This window comes from Arachis duranensis, chromosome 3 (genome assembly GCF_000817695.3).
Source record: "Arachis duranensis cultivar V14167 chromosome 3, aradu.V14167.gnm2.J7QH, whole genome shotgun sequence".
In the NCBI taxonomy this organism is placed as follows: Eukaryota; Viridiplantae; Streptophyta; class Magnoliopsida; order Fabales; family Fabaceae; genus Arachis; species Arachis duranensis.
This window is the reverse complement of record NC_029774.3, coordinates 66,885,598-66,900,602: the sequence shown is the minus strand read 5'-3', so window position 1 is coordinate 66,900,602 and position 15,005 is coordinate 66,885,598. Positions and strand designations below refer to the sequence as shown.

Here is a 15,005-nt window from a genome sequence, read left to right as displayed (position 1 = left end):
CTAGTGATCCATGTATTGTCATAGAACTCTTGAACCATTAAGATTCTGACTTGTTGAATAGGGTTGGTGAGAACTTCCCAACCTCTTCTTCGGATCTTATGTCGGATCTCCGGATACTCATTTTTCTTGAGCATGAAAGGGACCTCAGGGATTACCTTCTTCTTCGCCACAATTTCATAGAAGTGGTCTTGATGGACCTTTGAGATGAATCTCTCCATCTTTCATGACTCGGATGTGGAAGCTTTTGCTTTCCCTTTCCTCTTTCTAGAGGTTTCTCCGGCCTTAGGTGCCATAAATGGTTATGGAAAAACAAAAAAGCAATGCTTTTACCACACCAAACATAAAAGGTTTGCTCGTCCTCAGGCAAAAGAAGAAACAAAGAAGGGGAAGAAGATAAAACTGGAGGAGATGGAGGGAGAGTGGCCGAATGGAATTGTGTGGGTTTGGGAGGGAAAAGTGTTTGAATTTGAAAGTGAGGTAGGTGGGGTTTTGGGGAAGAGATATAGAGGTGATTGGTGAAGAGAATAGAGGGAAGAGGATAGGATTTAATTGGTGAGTGGTGTTTTGGGTGGAGTGTTATAGAGATATTTGAGGGGGAGAGAGAGAGGTTGGGTAGGTGGGTTCATGTGGGATCCACATATTCTGAGGGGTCAAGGATTTCTCATCCCTGCTCCTTTTAGGCGTGCAAACGCCAAGCTGTAACCTGTTTCTGGCATTTAACGCCAGTTTATTGCTTCTCTCTAGCGTTTAACGCCAGTCTGGTGCTTCTTTCTGGCGTTTAACATCCAGAATGGTGCCAAACTGGGCGTTAAATGCCCATTCTGCTACCCTTACTGGCATTTAAACGCTAGTAAGCTTATCCTCCAGGGTGTGCTATTTTTAATGCTGTTTTTGAATTTGCTTTTATTTTTATAGTTGTTTTTGTGACTCCATGTGATCATCAACCTAAAAAAACATAAAATAACATAGATAAATATAAATTGGGTTGCCTCCCAACAAGCGTTTCTTTAATGCCAATAGCTTGACAGTGGGCTCTCATGGAGCTTCACAAATAATCAGAGCATGGTTGGGAACTCCCAACACCAAACTTAGAGTTTGAATGTGGGGGTTCAACACCAAACTTAGAGTTTGGTTGTGGCCTCCCAACACCAAACTTAGAGTTTGACTGTGGGGGCTTTGTTTGACTCTGCATTGAGAGAAGCTTTTCTTGCTTCATTTCCATGGTTACAGAGGGAGATCCTTGAGTTTTAAACATAAGGTAGTCCTCATTCAATTGAAGGATCAACTCTCCTCTGCACATATCACTCACAGCTTTTGCTGTGGCTAGGAAGGGTGTTCCAAGGATAATGGATTCATCCTCATCCTTTCCAGTGTCTAGGATTACGAAATCAGTAGGGATGTAAAGGCCTTTGACCTTCACTAGCATGTCATCTACCTGGGCATAAGCCTTTTTCATGGATTTGTCTGCCATCTCTAATGAGAATTTGGCAGCCTGTACCTCAAAGATTCCTAGTTTCTCCATGACAGAGAGTGGCATTAAGTTTATACCTGACCCCAGGTCACACAGAGCCTTCTCAAAGGTCATGGTGCCTATGGTACAGGGAATTAAGAATTTACCAGGATCCTATTTCTTTTGAGGTAATGTTTGCCTAACCAAGTCATTCAGTTCATTGGTGAGCAAGGGGGTTCATCCACCCAAGTCTCATTACCAAATAACTTGGCATTCAGCTTCATGATTGCTCCAAGATACTTAGCAACTTGCTCTTCAGTAATATCTTCATCCTCTTCAGAGGAGGAATACTCATCAGAGCTCATGAATGGCAGAAGTAGGTTCAATGGAATCTCTATGGTCTCTAGATGAGCCTCAGATTCCTTAGGTTCCTCAATTAGGAACTCCTTTTTGTCCAGAGGACGTCCCATGAGGTCTTCCTCACTGGGATTCACTTCCTCCTCCTCCTCTCTAGGTTCGGCCACACCAAGTAAGGTTATGGCCTTGCACTCTCTTTTTGGATTCTCTTCTGTATTGCTTGGGAGAGTACTAGGAGGAGTTTCAGTGACTCTTTTACTCAGCTGGCCCACTTGTGCCTCCAAATTTCTAATGGAGGATCTTGTTTCACTCATGAAACTTAGAGTGGCCTTAGATAGATCAGAGACTATCTTTGCTAAGCTAGAGGGGTTTTGCTTAGAATTCTCTGTCTGTTGCTGAGAGGATGATGGAAAAGGCTTGCTATTGCTAAACCTGTTTTTTCCACCATTATTAAAGCCTTGTTAAGGCTTTTGTTGATCCTTCTATGAGAAATTTGGATGATTTCTCCAGGAGGGATTATAGGTGTTTCCATAGGCTTTAGCCATACAATTCACCTCTGCCATTGCAGGCTTCTCAGGATCATAAGCTTCTTCTTCAGAAGATGCTTCTTTAGTATTGTTGGATGCATTTTTCAATCCATTCAGACTCTAAGAAATCATATTGACTTGCTGAGTCAACATTTTGTTCTGAGCCAATATGGCATTCAGAGAATCAATTTCAAGAACTCCCTTCTTTTGAGGCGTCCCATTATTCACAGGATTCCTCTCTGAGGTGTACATGAATTGGTTATTTGCAACCATTTCAATGAGTTCCTGAGCTTCTGCAGGCATTTTCTTCAGGTGAATAGATCCACCTGTAGAATGGTCCAATGACATCTTAGACAATTCAGACAGACCATCATAGAATATATCCAGGATGGTCCATTCTAAAAACATGTCAGAAGGACACTTTTTGGTCTGTTGCTTGTATCTTTCCCAAGCTTCATAGAGGGATTCACCTTCTTTCTATCTGAAGGTTTGAACCTCCACTCTAAGCTTGTTCAGCTTTTGAGAAGGAAAGAATTTGGCTAAGAAAGCCGTGACCAGCTTATCCCAAGAGTTCAGGCTATCTCTAGGCTGAGAGTCCAACAATGTTCTAGCTCTGTCTCTTACAGCAAAAGGGAAAAGCATAAGTTTATAGACATCGGGATCAACTCTATTGGTCTTAATAATAACATAGATCTGCAAGAATTCAGTTAAGAACTGAAAAGGATCTTTTGATGGAAGTCCATAAAACTTGCAATTCTGTTGTATCAGAGAAACTAATTAAGGCTTTAGCTCAAAATTGTTTGCTCTAATGGCAGGGATTGAGATGCTTCTTCCATGGAAGTTAGAATTTGGTGCAGTAAAGTCACCAAGCATCTTCCTTGCATTGTTGTTGGGTTCAGCTGCCCTATCCTTTTCCTATAAGAAAATCACAGTGAGGTCCTCTTCAGAGTACTGTGCTTTAGCTGCTCTTAGCTTCCTCTTCAAGGTCCTTTTAAGTTCAGAATCAGCTTCAACAAGAATGCCTTTTTCCTTGTTCCTGCTCATATGAAAAAGAAGAGAACAGAAAAGGAAGAGGAATCCTCTATGTCACAATATAGAGATTCCTTTATGTGAGTATAAGAGAAGAAGAATAGAAGAAGGAGAAGAGAAAAATTTGAACACAGAGAGGAAGAGAGGGTTCAAATTTTAAGATGAAAAGAAGTGTTAGTAAATGAATAAATAAATAGAAAGAGATAAGACAGAAAAGAAAATTCAAATTTTAATTAAGAGAAAAGAAAAATATTTTTGTTTGTATTTTAATTATTAGTTAAAATTAAAAAATTAAAATAAGAGGTAAAATAAAATTAAAATTTAAAATAATTAAAAATAATTTTGAAAAAGAAGTTAATGATTTTCGAAAATTAAAAAGAGAAAAGTAGTTAGGTGGTTTTGAAAAAGATAAGAAATAGTAAGACAAACAAAAAGTTGATTAGTTAGTTGAAAAAGATTTGAAAATCAATTTTGAAAAGATAAGAAGTTAGAAAAGATTTTGAAATTGATTTTGAAAAAGATATGATTTGAAAAAGATATGTTTGAAAAGATATGATTGAAAAGATATGATTAAAATTTATTTTGAAAAAGATTTGAAAAAGAAATTTAGAAAGATTTCATTTTGAAAATTAAAGTTAATGACTTGACTAACAAGAAACTAAAAGATATGATTCTAGAATTTAAAGGTTGAACCTTTCTTAACAAGAAAGTAACAACCTTGAAATTTTTGAATCAATCACATTAATTGTTAGTAAAGTTTTTGAAAATTTGAAATGAAATTAAGAAAAAGATTTTGAAAAAGAATTTTTAAAATTTTTGAAAAATATGAAAGAAAAGATGAAAAAGATTTGATTTTTTTGAAAAAGATTTTGAAAAAGATAAATTTTTGAAATTGAAATCTTGACTTGACTAACAAGAAACAACTTATTTTAAAAATTTTTTACTAAGTCAACCCAAAGATTTCAAAAATTATGAGTAAAATTAGGAAAAAATATTTTTTTGATTTTTTGAATTTAATGAGGAAATAGAAAAAAAAAGATATCATTTTTGTGTTTTTCTCTTTTTTTTAGTAAATAGCAAGATCGACGCAAGACATGAAAAATTAAGATCAAAACACATAATGCATGCAAGAACACTTTGAATGTCAAGATGAACACCAAGAACACTTTGAAGATCATGATGAACACCAAGAACTTATTTTTGAAAAATTTTCAAGAAAAGAAAAATATGCAAGACACCAAACTTTGAAATTTTTCATGTTTAGACACTATGAATTCAAAAATGCATATGAAAAACAACAAAAAACACAAAACAAGAAAATATGAAGATCAAACAAGGAGACACATTAAGAACAACTTGAAGATCATGAAGAACACATGCATGAATTTTTCAAAAATTTTTAGAAAATTAAAAACATGCAATTGACACCAAACTTAAAAATTGACTCTAGACTCAAACAAGAAACACAATATTTTTTATTTTATGATTTTATAATTTTTTTTGTAATTTTTCGAAAATGTTTTTTTAGAAAAACGAAAAAGAAGAAAAAATTTTTTGAAAGATTTTTGAAAACTTTTTGGAAATAAAATAAGAAGAAAATTACCAAATCTAAGCAACAAGATGAACCGTCAGTTGTCCAAACTCGAACAATCCCCGACAACGGCGCCAAAAACTTGGTGCACAAAATTGTGATCTCAATGGTGCCAACAACTTCGTACGCACAATTGTAATCTCAACTCTTTTTCACAACTTCGCACAACTAACCAGCAAGTGCACTGGGTCGTCCAAGTAATAAACCTTACGTGAGTAAGGGTCGATCCCACGGAAATTGTCAGCTTGAAGCAAGCTATGGTCATCTTGTAAATCTCAGTCAAGCGGATTCAAATGGTTATAGAGTTTTGATAATTAAAAGATAAATAAACATAAAGTAAAGATAGAGATACTTATGTAATTCATTGGTGGGAATTTCAGATAAGTGTTTGGAGATGCGTTGTTCCTTCTGAATCTCTGCTTTCCTACTGCCTTCATCCAATCCTTCATACTCCTTTCTATGGCAAGCTGTATGTTGGGTGTCACCGTTGTCAATGGCTACTTCCCGTTCTCTCAGTGAAAATGGTCCTCTACGGTTTCTGTACGGCTAATCAACTGTCGGATTTCTCGTCTCGGATGAAAAATATCATGCACAGATATTGTATGGCTAATCAGATGTTGGTTCTCGAATGCGTAGGAATAGGATTTACTATCCTTTTCCGTCTGTCACCACGCCCTACAGTCACGAATTTGAAGCTCGTCACAGTCATCCTATCCCAGATCCTACTCGGAATACCACAGACATGGTTTAGACTTTCCGGATCTCAAGAATGTTGCCAATTGATTCTAGCTTATACCACAAATATTCTAATCTCGGATTCATATGCCCCATTGTTAGAGGCAAGTCGATGTGAAATGTTTATTAGAAACCCAAGAGACATACATTCAAGCTTGTTTTCATGTAGAATGGAAGTGGTTGTCAATCACGCATTCATAAGTGAGAATGGTGATGAGTGTCACATAATCATCACATTCATCATGTTCTTGTGTGTGAATGAATATCTTAGAATAAGAATAAGCATGAATTGAATAGAAGAATAATAGTACTTTGCATTAATGCTCGAGGAACAGTAGAGCTCCACACCTTAATCTATAGTGTGTAGAAACTCCACCGTTGAAAATACAAAAGAACAAGGTCTAGGCATGGCCGAATGGCCAGCCTCCCTAACTGGCATATGAATTCAAAAATAGGGAAAAAGACCCTAGTACAATAGTAAAATGTTCTATTTATACTAAACTAGTTACTAGGGTTACAGAAATAAGTAAATGATGCAAAAATCCACTTTCGGGCCCACTTGGTGTGTGCTTGGGTTGAGCATTGAAGCTTTCACGTATAGAAGTCTTCTTTGGAGTTAAACGCCAGTTTGTAACTTGTTTCTGGCGTTTGACTCTAGCTTGCAACTTGTTTCTGTTGTTTAACGACAGAATAGGGCAGAAAGCTGGCATTGAACGCCAGTTTGCGTCATCTAAACTCGGGCAAAGTATAGACTATTATATATTGCAGGAAAGCCCTTGATGTCTACTTTCCAAAGCAGTTGAGAGTATGCCATTTGGACTTCTGTAGCTCCAAAAAATCCATTTCGAGTGCAGGAAGGTCAGAATCCAACAACATCAGCAGTGCTTTTTCAGCCTCTGAATCTGATTTTTGCTCAGGTCCCTCACTTTCAGCCAGAAAATACCTGAAATCATAGAAAAACACACAAAATCATAGTAAAGTCTAGAAATGTGAATTTTTCTTAAAAACTAATAAAAATATACTAAAAAGTGAATAAAACATACAAAAAACTATATAAAAACAATGCCAAAAAGCGTATAAATTATCCGCTCATCAAAAACACCTTTGTTCTTGCAACCAAAATTGTGCACTTGTTGGCATTAGTTCCTAGGGAAGATGACCCGAGTTTTGATTACTCTCGGTTATTTAGAAATTTTAAACTTTGATCGGGCATTACTTTTTGGTTGAGAGATATACTTGCACGAAGTTATCTCTCCTTTACTGAGAAGGTACCGATGGTTTTGCTTGCATCAAGTTTTTGGCTCCGTTGCCGGGGAGCTAGCATCATGAGTGCTATATTTTGGTTGTTGTAAATATGTCCATAGTGTGAATAGATACTTTTTGGGTTGTTTGCTTGTTTTTGCTATTAATTAGGATTTTATCTCTTTTGTTATTTGATGTCTTTTATTTTTATTTTCTATTTTTTCTATGAGTTATCACCCTCTTGGTTTGGAGTTTGGTAGTGATAATTTTGTAGGGCTTGATAACTTTAACTTTGGATTGCATCATGGGATGGAAAAATCAGTTTTGTAGGGAGCAACCTCCTCTATACTCTAATGAGCCAAACCCTCCCCAATATGCATACCCAACCCAAGGATACGGTGGATTTCACTATGACTATACCCCTCCACCACCATATACCTATGACTCATACCCCCAACATAATCCTCAATCACCATATTTTCAAACACCACACCACTACCACTGTACACCTTCTTACATACCACCTCTAAACCCTTACCAACATGACTCACCTCCCATATATATAACCTTTCTCCCAAATTATGAACCTTCTCTTTCAACCCAATGTGAAGCCTTCCCAACCTTGACCCAATACCATCAAGACCTTCAAGCCTTTATCCAAGAGCAAGAAGGATTTCGAAGAACTCAAGGGTAAGTCATGGCTACCATAGCCAAAGCGTAACCTGCTTAATCCTCCTACGCTCATCTGATCAAGGTATTCCCCTTGAGGAATGTGAGGGATCAACTAAGTCCTGTAGTGAAGAGGAGAGCATGGAGCCACAAGGGAAAGAAGAAGGGTTATAGCTTAAAATGCAACTAGAGGAGAAAAGGGAAGTGTGTGAACCGAAGGAGATAAAGGAGGAGTTGAGAGAGATTGATCAAGATGAGGATTCCATCATTGATGATTTTTTGTCCTTATTGATCAATCCCCTCAATGACCCTATTGAGCCTCTCCTCAGTGAGTTTGAGAGAAACATGGAGGTAGATTTCTCACAACCTCCTTGTTTTGATGTGAGTGACGGGGAAGAGGAGGAAGAGGAAGTTGGTAAGGAAGGAGTGGATAACCAAGAGCATATTGAGTGGGTGGTAATTTCACCTATAAGCTTTATTGGCCCCACCAATATGCTATCTTGGAAACAGACTACCAACTCAAGGTCCTTCTTGGGTTGGTACATGGTGGAGAAAGGAGTGTGGGTTGTAAAAAGAGTCTAAGGCTCTTCATGAAAATCATTTCAAGAGTTGGAGCTCAAGCATGGTGTGAAGCACAATTGGGTGATTTGCGGGCAATGTTCGATTACTACAAGAGTCGATTGAGGACTTGTTCATCCGGCTTGGAGTATAGAAATCCACAAGAAGGTGACCGGAAGCCTAGAATATGGGATCCCGGAGGACCTTTGAAGACCAAGCTTGGATGGAGATTCAAGGAGGAATGGAAACACAAGCCACCCCAGCATGAGTCTCCTCACCAAATCCAACTTAAGAACTATAAACCAAAGTGTTAGGTGGGAGACACCCCCACCATGGTAACATCTTTCGCACCCGTTTTCTTTGTTTATAGTCTTAGTTTAATTGCATTTTTGTTTATTTTGGCTAGCTTAGGATTTGTTCAGTTTTGAGTTTAGTAGGTTGACTTGCATATGGATCATGATTTTGGGATGCTTTGAATGTTTTTGGGTTGATATGTTGATGCACTAAGGGTTGGAACCTTAGTTTTGAAAAGAAAAATTTTTGTGAAACAGGGCATCTGTGCGTGTGCACAAAACTGCATTTTTTGCCACCTGTGAGGCCGTATAATCTTGTGCGTCCACACACTCCTTAACATGCCCTCTGGTCGCAGCACCAGCACAGCTTGTGCGTGCGTGCTGCTCTATTTTCTCTGACTTGTGCGGCCGCACAGATGTGTGCGTCCGTACACAAATTTATAGCCCCTCTGGTGGGAGCGTTTGCATACCCTGTGCGCATGCACCCCTACCCCTTATTGCCCTTGTACGTGTGCATGGACCCGTGTGTGCACGTACACACGATCCTTTGAAAAAAAAGAGAGAGTTCCTTGTGCGTACGCACACGCACCTGTGTGGTGCACGAAATTGTGATCATCAATGGCGCCATCAACATGGTACGCTCAATTGCAATCTCAACTCTTTATCACAACTTCACACAACTAACCAGCAAGTGCACTGGGTCATCCAAGTAATAAACCTTACGCGAGTAAGGGTCGATCCCACGGAGATTGTTGGTATGAAGCAAGCTATGGTCATCTTCTAAATCTCAATCAGGCGGATTCAAATGGTTATGGAGGATTAATGATTAAAAGATAAATAAAACATAAAATAAGGATAGAGATACTTATGTAATTCATTGGTGAGAATTTCAGATAAGCGTATGGAGATGCTTTGTCCATTCCGTCTCTCTGCTTTCCTATTATCTTCATCCAATCCTTCTTACTCCTTTCCATGGCAAGCTGTATGTTGAGCATCACCTTTGTCAATGGCTGCAGTCCCATCCTCTCAGTGAAAATGTTCAACGCGCTCTGTCACAGCACGGCTATTCATCTGTCAGTTCTCGATCATGTCGGAATAGAATCCAGTGATTCTTTTGCGTCTGTCACTAACGCCCCACAATCGCGAGTTTGAAGCCCATCACAGTCATTCAATCATTGAATCCTACTCAGAATACCACAGACAAGGTTTAGACCTTGTGGATTCTCAAGAATGCCGCCATCAATTCTAACTTATACCACGAAGATTCTGATTAAGGAATCCAGGAGATAAACATTCAAGCCTTGTTTGCTTGTATAACGGAAGTGGTTGTCAGGACGCGTTCATAAGTGAGAATGATGATGAGCGTCACATAATCATCACATTCATCAAGTTCTTGAGTGCGAATGAATATCTTGGAACAAGAATAAGCTGAATTGAATAGAAGAACAATAGTAATTGCATTAATACTTGAGGTACAGCAGAGCTCCACACCTTAATCTATGGTGTGTATAAACTCCACCGTTGAAAATACATAGAACAAGGTCTAGGCATGGCCGAATGGCCAGCCTCCCATAATCTAAGAACTAGACGTCCAAAGATGATCCTAAGATCAAAAGTGATCAAAAGATGTCTAATACAATAGCAAAAGTTCCTATTTGTAGAGAACTAGTAGCTTAGGGTTTACAAAGATGAGTAAATGACATAAAAATCCACTTCTGGGCCCACTTGGTGTGTGCTTGGGCTGAGCATTGAAGCTTTCATGTGTAGAGACTTTTCTTGGAGTTAAACGCCAGCTTTTGTGCCAGTTTGGGCGTTTAACTCCCGTTCTTGTGCCAGTTCCGGCGTTAAACGCCAGAATTCTTGAGCTGATTTAGAACGCTAGTTTGGGCCATCAAATCTCAAGGAAAGTATGGACTATTATACATTTCTGGAAAGCCCAGGATGTCTACCTTCTAACGCAATTGAGATCGCGCCAATTGGGCTTCTGTAGCTCCAGAAAATCCACTTCGAGTGCATGGGAGATCAGAATCCAACAGCATCTGTAGTCCTTTTTAACCTCTGAATCAGATTTTTGCTCAAGTCCCTCAATTTCAGCTAGAAATACCTGAAATCACAGAAAAACACACAAACTCATAGTAAAGTCCAGAAAAGTGAATTTTAAATAAAAACTAATAAAAATATAATAAAAACTAACTAAAACATACTAAAAACACTGCCAAAAAGCGTATAAATTATCCGCTCATCACAACACCAAACTTAAATTGTTGCTTGTCCCCAAACAACTAAAAATCAAATAAGATAAAACGAAGAGAATATGCAATGAATTCCAAAAGCATCTATGAAGATCAGTATTAATTAGATGAGCGGGGCTTTTAGCTTTTTTCCTCTGAACAGTTTTAGCATCTCACTCCATCCTTTGAAATTCAGAATGATTGGCTTCTTTAGGAACTCAGCATCCAGATAGTGTTATTGATTCTCCTAGTTAAGTATGATGATTCTTGAACATAGCTACTTTATGAGTCTTGGCCGTGGCCCAAAGCACTCTATCTTCCAGTATTACCACCAGATACATACATGCCACAGACACATAACTGGGTGAACCTTTTCAGATTGTGACTCAGCTTTGCTAGAGTCCCCAATTAGAGGTGTCCAGGGTTCTTAAGCACACTCTTTTTGCCTTGGATCACGACTTTATTTTTACCCTTGCCTTTTTGGTTTAAAGGGCTATTGGCTTTTTCTGCTTGCTTTCTCTTTTTTTTTCTTTTTTTCGCATATACTCTCTCTTTTTTTTTTGAATTCACTGCTTTTTCTTGTTTCAAGAATCATTTTTATGATTTTTCAGATCCTCAGTAACATGTCTCCATTTTCATCATTCTTTCAAGAGCCAACATTCATGAACAACAAATTCAAAAGACATATGCACTGTTTAAGCATACATTCAGAAAACAAAAGTATTGCCACCACATCAAAATAATTAAACTGTTATAAAATTCAAAAATTCATGCAATTCTTAATTTTTCATTTAAGAAATGTGATGGATTCATAGGACATTCATAACTTTAAGGCATATACACTAAGACACTAATGATCATAAGACACAAACATAGATGATGAACATAAGCATAAAAGTTCGAAAAATAGGAAAATAAAGAACAAGGAAGTTAAAGAACGGGTCCACTTTAGTGATGGCGGCTTGTTCTTCCTCTTGAAGATCTTATGGAGTGCTTGAGCTCGTCAATGTCTCTTCCTTGCCTTTGTTGCTCCTCTCTCATGATTTTTTGATCTTCTTTAATTTCATAGAGGAGGATGGAATGTTCTTGGTGCTCCACCCTTAGTTGTCCCATGTTGGAACTCAATTCTCCTAGGGAGGTGTTGATTTGCTCCCAATAGTTTTGTGGAGGAAAGTGCATCCCTTGAGGCATCTCAGGGATTTCATGATGAGTGGGATCTCTTGTTTACTCCATCCTTTTCTTAGTGATGGGCTTGTCTTCATCAATGAGGATGTCTCCCTCTATGTTATTTCCAACTGAATTACATAGGTGACAAATGAGTTGAGGGAAGGCTAACCTTGCCAAGGTAGAGGACTTGTCCGCCACCTTATAAAGTTCTTGGGATATAACCTCATGAACTTCTACTTCCTCTCCAATCATGATGCTATGAATCATGATAGCCCGGTCTATAGCAACTTCGGACCGGTTGCTAGTGGGAATGATTGAGCGTTGGATAAACTTCAACCATCCCCTAGCCACGGGCTTGAGGTCATGCCTTCTCAGTTGAACCAGCTTCCCTCTTGAATCTCTCTTCCATTGAGTGCCCTCTTCACAAATGTCTATGAGGACTTGGTCCAACCTTTGATCAAAGTTGACCCTTCTAGTGTAAGGATGTTCATCTCCTTGCATCATGGGCATGTTGAATGCCAACCTTACATTTTCCGGACTAAAATCTAAGCATTTCCCCCGAACCATTGTAAGCCAATTCTTTGGGTCCGGGTTCACACTTTGATCATGGTTCTTGGTGATCCATGCATTGGCATAGAACTCTTGAACCATTAAGATTCTGACTTATTGAATGGGATTGGTAAGAACTTCCCAACCTCTTCTTCGGATCTCATGTCGGATCTCCGGATATTCACTCTTTTTGAGTTTGAAAGGGACCTCGGGGATCACCTTCTTCATGGCCACAACTTCATAGAAGTGGCCTTGATGCACCCTTGAGATGAATCTCTCCATCTCCCATGACTCGGAGGTGGAAGCTTTTGCCTTCCCTTTCCTCTTTCTAGAGGTTTCTCCGGCCTTAGATGCCATAAATGGTTATGGAAAAACAAAAAGCAATGCTTATGCCACACCAAACTTAGAAGGTTTGCTCGTCCTCGAGCAAAAGAAGAAAGAAGAGAGTAGAAGAAGAAGAAAAAGAAGAGATGGATGGGGCTTTGTGGTTCGGCCAAGGGGGAGAAGTAGTGTTTAGGTTGTGTGAAAATGAAGGAGTGAAGAAGGGTTTATATAGGGGTGGAGAAGGGGGGTAGGGTTCAGCCATTATGGGTGGGTTTGGGAGGAAAAGTGGTTTGAATTTGGATGGTGAGGTAGGTGGGGTTTTATGAAGGATGGATGTGAGTGGTGAAGAGAATGGTGGGATTTGATAGGTGAGGGGTTTTTGGGGAAGAGGTGTTGAGGTGATTGGTGAATAGGTGAAGAAGAGAGAGGGTGGTGGGGTAGGTGGGGATCCTGTGGGGTCCACAGATCCTGAGGTGTCAAGGATAATTCATCCCTGCACCAAGTGGCGAGCAAAAATGCTCCTTCTGCCAATCCTGGCGTTAAACGTCGGGCTGGTGCCCATTTATAGCGTTTAATGCCAGCTTCTTGCCCATTCCTGGCGTTAAACGCCAGTCTGGTGCCCTTTTCTGGCGTTAAACACCCAGAATGGTGCCAGACTGGGCGTTAAATGCCCATTTTGCTATCTTCACTGGCGTTTAAATGCCAACAGATTTTCCTCCAGAGTGTGCTATTTTTCTTTCTATTTTTCATTCTATTTTTGCTTTTTCAATTGATTTTGTGACTTCCCATGATCATCAACCTATAGAAAACATAAAATAACAATGGAAAATAGATAAATTTAACATTGGGTTGCCTCCCAACAAGTGCTTCTTTAATGTCAGTAGCTTGACAGTGGGCTCTCATGGAGCCTCACAGATGTTCAGAGCAATGTTGGAACCTCCCAACACCAAACTTGGAGTTTGAATGTGGGGGTTTAACACCAAACTTAGAATTTGGTTGTGGCCTCCCAACACCAAACTTAGAGTTTGACTGTGGGGGCTCTGTTTGACTCTGTTTTGAGAGAAGCTCTTCATGCTTCCTCTCCATGGTTACAGAGGGATATCCTTGAGCTTTAAACATAAAGGATTCTTCATTCACCTGAATGATCAATTTTCCTTTGTCAACATCAATCACAGCCTTTGCTGTGGCTAGGAAGGGTCTGCCAAGGATGATGGATTCATCCATGCACTTCCTAGTCTCCAGGACTATGAAATCAGCAGGGATGTAATGGTCTTCAATCTTTACCAGAACATCCTCTACAAGTCCATAAGCTTGTTTTCTTGAATTGTCTGCCATCTCTAGTGAGATTCTTGCAGCTTGTACCTCAAAGATCCCTAGCTTCTCCATTACATAGAGAGGCATGAGGTTTATGCTTGACCCTAGGTCACACAGAGCCTTCTTGAAGGTCATGGTGCCTACTGTACAAGGTATTAAGAACTTTCCAGGGTCCTGTCTCTTTTGAGGTAATCTCTGCCTAGTCAAGTCATCCAGTTCTTTGGTGAGCAAAAGGGGTTCATCCTCCCAAGTCTCATTACCAAATAACTTGTCATTTATCTTCATGATTGCTCCAAGGTACTTAGCAACTTGCTCTTCAGTAATATCTTCGTCCTCTTCAGAGGAAGAATACTCATTAGAGCTCATGAATGGCAGAAGTAAATCCAATGGAATCTCTATGGTCTCAGTGTGAGCCTCAGATTCCCATGATTCCTCATTGGGGAACTCATTAGAGGCTAGTGGACATCCATTGAGGTCTTCCTCAGTGGCGATCATTGCCTCTTCCTCCTCTCCAAATTCGGCCATGTTGATGGCCTTACACTCTCCTTTTGGATTCTCTTTTGTATTGTTCGGGGGAGTGCTAGGAGGGAGTTCAGTAACTTTCTTACTCAGCTGACCCACTTGTGCCTCCAAGGTTTTAATGGAGGACCTTATTTCAGTCATTAAACTTTGAGTGGTTTTGATTAGATCAGAGACCATGGTTGCTAAGTTATAGTGGCTCTGCTTAGAATTCTCTGTCTGTTGCTGAGAAGATGATGGAGAAGGCTTGCCACTGCTAAACCTGTTTCTTCCACCATTATTGTTGTTGAAACCTTGTTGAGGTCTCTGTTGATCCTTCCATGAGAGATTTGGATGATTTCTCCATGAAGGATTATAGGTGTTTTGATGAGCGGATAATTTATACGCTTTTTGGCATTGTTTTTAGGTAGTTTTTAGTAAGTTCAAGCTACTTTTAGGGATGTTTTCATT

At 39.3% G+C, this 15,005-nt stretch overlaps 1 non-coding gene across 1 annotated transcript; it reads left to right on the top strand.

Moving 5' to 3' along the window:
* Window positions 1-2,740: 2,740 nt before the first annotated feature.
* On the top strand, window positions 2,741-2,844 carry LOC127746391 (small nucleolar RNA R71). The gene has a single exon (XR_008008011.1). It is a non-coding gene; the product is annotated as a small nucleolar RNA R71 (small nucleolar RNA).
* Window positions 2,845-15,005: the final 12,161 nt, after the last annotated feature.